This window comes from Dermochelys coriacea, chromosome 17 (assembly GCF_009764565.3).
Source record: "Dermochelys coriacea isolate rDerCor1 chromosome 17, rDerCor1.pri.v4, whole genome shotgun sequence".
NCBI classification, from domain to species: Eukaryota; Metazoa; Chordata; order Testudines; family Dermochelyidae; genus Dermochelys; species Dermochelys coriacea.
This window is the reverse complement of record NC_050084.1, coordinates 17,513,915-17,519,914: the sequence shown is the minus strand read 5'-3', so window position 1 is coordinate 17,519,914 and position 6,000 is coordinate 17,513,915. Positions and strand designations below refer to the sequence as shown.

Genomic DNA, 6,000 nt, shown 5'->3' with positions numbered 1-6,000 from the left:
TTTTAGTCTCAGCAGAGAGACCAAACAGCCAGGACACGGTGGCTAGATTAGGATTGAAAGGTTAATCCTAGCAGATGGCAGGGATGGCTCTTTAACCTGGATTTAGGATATGCACTATTCATTCACATGAAATACTTGGCATTCCAGGTTACATACAGCTGGCAGCTCATGGATTACTGAAAGACATGGGAGGGTGGGGGCACGGAAGGGTGCGGATATTGGGGACAAACAGGTCACTGTAGATGGAAAAGAGAATGTACATGATTTTCCCAAGGTATTCAAGGTAGCTCTTCAACTAATGCAAATCTCTGAAATATCCTGTGTAGGCGCATGTATTTTTGAAGGGCCATTTACGTTGGTGAACACTTACTCACATAAGTCAACCCATTGAAATCTATGCCGCATACGGAGGCTCCATAAATCCAGGTGGAAGTTGACGGGAGTTTCTGGCACAAATAAGTGCCCCCCGCCAGCACGTGAGAGAGTTGTTGGATGCTGGAGCCCAAAGGCAGCACAGAAGCTGGTTAGGCTGGCTCGTGGGAAGCGGTCTTTTCCTCACCTAACTTGACACTGCTTATTCCACAGTGAATTAAGAAGTACATTCCCGTGATGCCGCTGCCTCCAGGCTGCAGTCAGGGTGCCAGGAAAACATCACGTCACAAAAGTCAAGGACCAAGGTTTTGAAAGTAAAAATATAATGTATGACTTCAGCCTTGCTAAAAGGATGATGGATTGGTTAGAGGGAGAGTAGGGGGGGAATCAAACAGGTTGACTCAGCCATGGCAGTCTGATGTAGGGACACTCCTGGTTCTACTGCCACGCTATTTGTCTCTTCATTTGTAAGTGTGTAAAATGTACGCATCACACCACCTCAGCATGTGGGAACGAATAATAAAAACCATATTCTCACATCACTAATTATCTATTGCTAATTAAACAAGCTTCCACCGTGACACAGAACTTTCCCAGCCGCTCCAGCTCAGGAACAAGATAGCTCTCACACTGCACTCAAGTCAACCCACTTTGGCTCTAACCATTGGGACTGATAGAGGAACCAAGTTCCAGAATAGAGGGTCTTCCACCAGCAGTGCTCTGCCTCTACTCGGCTGCGCTCATACTGATGGACAGTCTGCAGAAACACCCTAGCTGAGCTCAATCACTGAAATGATGTTTGAGAGAGATGGGTCTCAAGCTGCAGAGAATCAAACTACATGGGACTAACCAGGTTGAAAACACCACCCTGAATTGCCCCCAGAAGCAAAGTGGAAGCCATAAAGAACAGATGAAATATGTGTGCAGCTGCATTCTGCACTAGCTATAGCTTTCTCAGTGGGAACCCCATATGAAACCCGCTGCAATAATTTACTCTAGAGGTGATAAAGGTGTGAATACCCTTGGCAGGTCCACATCTGAGTGGAAAAACTTCAAGCTCCTAGTGAACTGCAGAAAGTAAAAGGCACTTCTGACCATCATCCCTACCTGAGGCTCTAGGAACAGTCAGGGATTCAAAAGCAAATGTGAGCCACGAATGTCATTAACAAAACAATTCCATAAAGCGAGCACAATCCATGCCTTCAAGCCCACCTCCATGCCACGCTCTCAGCCAGACATGTGGGAGAGCAAAGGGACCACATCTGATTGTGGGACGAGTGGGGGGGGAAGAGAGCGAGCTCGGGATACCCCGATGCCACACAAACCATCTCCCGTAGCAGCTTGTCTCCTTCCTGGGAGCTCTCACAGCATGAAGCCTCAACTGGAAAAAAAAAAGAAAATTCAAAGGCCAAAAAAAAAAAAAAAAAAGCATCAATCCCTTGCCAAGCAACATAGGCTTAGGCTCTTTCTTAAAAAATATTGTCAAATTAACCTGGGCACCTCCAGGTCTGGCTCACTTCAGGAAAGCCTACTTGGGTTGGGGCTTGGTTGGGTTTTTTTTAGTATCTCAGAGCATTATTTATTTACCAAAAGTGAGCCACTGCAAATGGAGCTGGGAGGGAACAAAAACAAGGATACTCCCCTAACTTCCCTTCCCAGCAGAGGTGTAGCTAGCAATTTGAAAATGGTGCATTTGAGGACTGAAGCGTTGCTAAGGATGGCAGAACCAGTGATTATATAGTAACGCCACAGAACAACAGCTCATTAGTTGTCATATTACATTTTGTTTACACTCCCCAGTTATAATTGTAATGTAACATTTCTGCTCCCCTTGTTAGATCTGAACTCCCCCTCTGTAGGCTGAATGGTATAAGTACTGGTGCTGTGCACATTTTGCACAGAATATGATCTCCCCAGTTATATTCTTATTAAACTTGCAGGATTTGCAAGGGACAATGAATTTTCCTCCCCCAAACCTGAGATAAGGGTGTGGAAAACTTGCAGCTCCAGTGACAGGGAGGCACAGATGCTCAGGATGTCAGAGGCTATGCACTATTCATTCCCGTGTAATACTCTCAAGATCATCTGCTTTACTCATATGTAAACTCACCTGAACTCTACAAGCAATAAAGGGAGTATAAAGACTCAGTGTTGCCACCCCTCATGGTTTTATGGCGAGTCTCGCAGTGTTTCATGTTTTTCTAAAAGCTCCAGCTACCGGAATCATCCTCTTGCCTGACAACCTTGGCTTTCAATTTAAAAAATAATAAAAAGCCAGTTTCTAGCCAACATGACTGCAGAGCTAAGACTGAAGATGATGATTACTATTATTTGTATCATCATAGTGCCTAGGAGCCACAGACACAGGCCAAGACCCCGTTGTGCTAGGTGCCGTACAAACAGAATAAAGAAACAGGAAGCAAATGCACACCGAAGGCTCCAAAGGCACCAGGTAAATAAAAAGAACCCAATTAAAAAAAAACCTCATTATTTTAAGCTAATCTCACAATATTTAGTGGTCTCAGGCTCGTGTTATTTGAACACTTGAGGCTGGCAATACTGAAGACTATGAATGCATCCCTCTTAAGAGCATGCTTAGTGACCGTTCATGTGTTACTGAATGTACACATTGGAAAGGAATGGCTTTCCTAACCTTCCCTACACACCACAGAGCTGTCGTTTCCCAGCCTGGAAGCTTAGGTGGCTGGAAGCTACTGCACCTTTGAGTTATCTCCAAGGAATCTGACTTTGCCAGTTTCAGCATTACGGTATTTGTCTTAAACCCTCCGAGCTGGATGTTTTTCTTTTTTGGTCCTAAACATCTCCAGATGGGCTAAAAGACAACTGAGATCATTTTCCCTATTTAACAGCAGAAAACCAGCATCTTGCAATTGCCCAGTGCTGCTCTCACTACATAGACAATATGCATAAACCTAGCATTATTTGCATAGTAGGAGAGTCCAGTTTGGGCATAACTGACGATGATATAGCTCTGTGTCGGTCACATGGCTTATACCACCAGTGTAGATCCTAACAGAATATTTAATTCAATATGGAATTTTTTTTTCTGCTGACCAAACCAAGACTCCTTACAGCCAACCTCAAACATTCAAAAATCCTGAGTCAGGCACCCAAAATCATGCAACTGACAACTGGCAATTGGCATGATTTTACAAATAATAATACATTTGGAATTCCTTTCATTTGCTTCCTGGTTTATGAGGCTTACAGGTAAACTTAGATCACACTTTTTATGTGACCACAAAAGCTAGAAACTGACTTTCTTTTTAAAATGAAAGCTCAGATTCTCACATCAGATGACTCCACGACCTGAATCTTCAAGTAAAACGAGGGCCAGATTTACAAAAATATTGAAGAATCTAAAGGTGCCAATGCAGATAGTTGGATTTATGAAAGCATCTAAGCAGGTTAAGTGCCTAACTCCCATTGTACGTTAATGGGAGTTAAGCCCGTAAGTCCCCTATCACAAGTCATGAGATCTGGCAACTCTGCACACTGTTAACAGAAGGTGGACAATACCTCGAAAGAGTCTGCATGACACTCTGTGCCCGTGGGAATATTCAAAGGAAGGGAAACAAGAATGAATACTCCACTGTCCAATACTAGGACTGATATCCTACCATCTTTGGTGAGAAAGATATGAAGGAGCAATATCCATTTTGGTACATGGCTATGATATACTTTCCAGAAGGTCTGTCATGCTGTACTGTTTGAGCAACGATCCATGTTCTGGTGCGGGTTATGCTGTCTTAGGAGGCAGCCCTGCATAGAAACGTAAAACAAACAGTTAAGTAAATTTAATTTTAGCATCATGAGTGGGAGGCTCTTACAGATGGCATCAGTAACAAATTTACTGCCAGCTCCACAGTGTGTCATCATTTCTGCTAATATTTAAGTGATGCAAATATAGAAAACAATGTCATTGTTGCTAGGGTTTTCATTCTTTAGCTGATAGGCCACATTGAAAGCCTTGCACAGCAGTGTCCAGGGAATTACTTGAAATGAAGATTCTTGAGCATGTAGTTACTTGAGATGAATAAGAGAAAAAGTAACATTTCAAAGGCTCCTAAGTCATTTAAGAGCTTACATTGCATTTTAAAAAATGCCTTCAGTACTATTGACTTTCAATAAAACAGGCTACAAAATCACTTTTGAAAATGGGAGATAGGCCAAGACTTTCAAAGGTGAACAGTGATTTTGTGTGCCCTACCTGAGACACCATGAAGGTTTCATCATCCATGCTCTGAAAAAATCAGGCCTCCTTAAGGCATCTCAATTTCAGCATCCAAAATTCAGGCACTGAAAAATCGTGAGTCACATTTGAAAATGGGACATAAGCTCCTAAATCACTGACCCACTTTTGAAAATGACACCTAATAACTAGCTGATGCTCATATCATTGTGGCATTGAGGCAGTGCTTGGAGGGGGACCCTAATACAAATTCTATCACCCTATCAAGCAGAAGGTTGGGGTACTTTCATTGCTTGTGATGGAGTCACTCCTGCTCTGCTAAACCATCGTGGACAGATATGACCTCATCAATGTACTTCCAAAGAGCAAGTTAGAATGGACCAAATTGCATCCAAAGCCAGGTATTCTGAAGTTTCGCGGGGGAGGTGACTGGTCTATATCCCCATCCCACTTCGCATCATTAACACTGTGCTGAGTTATCTACATAGAGGAGATATTTTTCAGGAACAGAGTGTAACCGATTCCAGCAAATGCATTTGCTATAAAGTGTGCTTGCCTGGTTGAGTTGCGACATAGACAGCTTTTTATTTCAACTGGAAAACCAACAAATAGATTCCCTACTCTCTATTGCAGCAGTCTTGTCATAATGCATGATCTAAGAGCGGGTGTGTGCACGCGCACACACACACTCCTTACAAAGGGGATGTTGGACTTCACTTGGAATGTCTCTGCTATCTTCCATTAAAATTTCTGCCTCAACATTCCTATTAGTTGACATTGTTTGTTTTAGTATTTAATAGGAGTAGACTTCCTAGTCTAGTGATAATTCTTAGTACATAACCCTTTTCACCCATTGGTCTCAAACCACTTTACAAAGGAAGGTCAGTATCTCTCCCTTTTACAGATGGGGAAACTGAGGTACAGAGCAGTGAAGTGACTTTCCCAAGGTCACCCAGCAGGTCAGTGGCATAGCTACAAACAGCACACAGGTCTCCTGAGTGCAGGGCCCTAAAACAATTGGTTGTATACATCAAAAGGCTCTTTATATACCATTGTTCTGTACTGTCATGAGGGTCACGCTTAACTGCTTTATTATGGCACAGTTAATATCATGAGTTTATTCATCACACCACCTTTTGCAGGTGGAAACTTTTCAATGTCACCCAACTATCTGTGTAAACCTTTGCTTGGGTTCCCTGTTAAGGGAGAGAGTCAGCTCTGGCAGCCATCCTCTCCCCACCTTTTTCCAGTATGACATCACTTTTCTAAAACATTTAATGTTAATATGCAGCCAGGAGGCTGAAATATTGTTTTTGACTAAATTTCAAAAACAGCTGGTGAGAATTTTGCAGAACAGAACAGTGGGGCTTATTTTTTCCCCCCTATCTGGAGTTCTCTCTTCTTATGGACATTAG

The 6,000-nt window shown here is 42.8% G+C and overlaps 1 long non-coding RNA gene across 2 annotated transcripts in view; it reads right to left on the bottom strand.

The window, feature by feature from the left end:
- Positions 1-625: 625 nt before the first annotated feature.
- LOC119844766 overlaps positions 626-6,000 on the bottom strand; it is a 31,838-nt gene continuing 26,463 nt past the window's right edge. Inside the window, exons 5-6 of one of the 2 annotated variants that reach the window (XR_005289391.2) lie at positions 4,014-4,155; positions 626-1,753 (exon numbers count right to left, since the gene is read on the bottom strand). This is a non-coding gene — a long non-coding RNA (uncharacterized LOC119844766). Of the gene's footprint in view, positions 1,754-3,183; positions 4,156-6,000 lie in introns of those variants that run through there. The other variant, XR_006276170.1, reaches the window with a different exon arrangement.